General features: G+C 32.4%; 1 protein-coding gene across 7 annotated transcripts in view; it reads left to right on the top strand.

Moving 5' to 3' along the window:
* The window catches only part of LOC117118218 (caveolin-3-like), a 16,595-nt gene that overhangs the window by 7,765 nt on the left and 7,446 nt on the right, over positions 1-1,384 (top strand). The gene's annotated exons all lie outside the window — the stretch shown is intronic.

The raw sequence follows: 1,384 nt of genomic DNA, 5'->3' as shown, positions 1-1,384 counted from the left end.
GTATATATTATTCTAGATTCACTCGCCAATGTCTAGAGAAGATAATGTCTGTAGATCTGTCTCTAGGATTTGAGTAGAATACAGTAAAATTTCAAATTTGAGTGTTCATGAAACAATTTTAAAGTTGCAAAATTCCATTTTAGCAGTCTGCTAGCTAAGGACCAAACAATGAAAATACCGGAACCAAAAAAAAAAAAAGGAAGAAGAAGACACAGAATGTTTGATAAGATACCGTACGTGGTCCCTTGTAGTTGATACCCACAGAGCATCAGTTACGCAGGCAAAATGCTAGATCAATAAAATGATATAATAATTATTTCAACCAACCCTTAAAAATTCAGATATAATTTGCAATTGCTTTTGTATCCGCAGCACACAATTCATGGTGGATCCCCTTACAAAGTATATATACAGTAAAGATTGATTGAATAAATGAAACAATTAATACAAACATTTACCAAATAATGTTTGGGCAAATTTGATGCACAGCTCAGAAACAAGAAAATGGCAAGAAAATGGAAGAAAATAGCAAGAAAATGGAATACAAAATAGAAATAGCTGATTTGTGGTTCTGTCAGAAAATGAAAGTAATCCCGTGCTGATAATAAATTGTTTTAACATGTGATTCGACAGAATGGATTAGATAAATCTGTAAAAAACTAGAAAAATGAAAGGAAGTTGAGAGAGATGGAGGTTAGGCATTCATTGTAATGTTAAGCAACAAGTTACGGAAGAAACCGGCAGCAACAAGATCGAACGTTATTGAAAGCTTTTTGGCAGACAACCTCTGAATAAAAAACAGGACATATGCTATGTATGGATCTCGTCGAAATTTAATTACTGTGCCAACACCTTTCTATAAGCAAACACATAGTGAGCCAGATGTTTAAAAAATCAGTAATTGTATTATCATCATAATTTCTGTCGGTTTAATTTTAAAGAATCGTAGACTAATCCAAGGCTGGCCATTACATTGCTTGAAAAGGCTTTGGTCTCTCATAAATTACTTAAAATCATAGAAGTAATCTATCCAGTGGTTACTGGTAGAATTACTATTATTAATAGAATTATTAATCATAATAGAATTATTATTATTATTATTATTACTACTACTACTACTACTACTACTACTACTACTACTTCCACTACTACTACTACTACTACTACTACTACTACTACTATATCGGTATTCCTACCAAAGTGAGGACAAATTTTTAAACTTTTATACTATGATTTTTTCGTCTCTACTAAGCTCGGCTACAGAGGACATGTCCTCAGATATGAATATGGCTGATACATGTCCTCACTTGTCATACTACTCGTCTATACTACCAATAATGGTAAAGTTATATATTAGAGGACATGTCCTCACATGGTATACTAT

Source organism: Anneissia japonica, unplaced genomic scaffold, assembly GCF_011630105.1.
Source record: "Anneissia japonica isolate Jap-2015-1 unplaced genomic scaffold, ASM1163010v1 scaffold5_len213053_cov157, whole genome shotgun sequence".
NCBI lineage: Eukaryota > Metazoa > Echinodermata > Crinoidea > Comatulida > Comatulidae > Anneissia > Anneissia japonica.
This window is presented reverse-complemented; position numbering and strand designations above follow the sequence as displayed.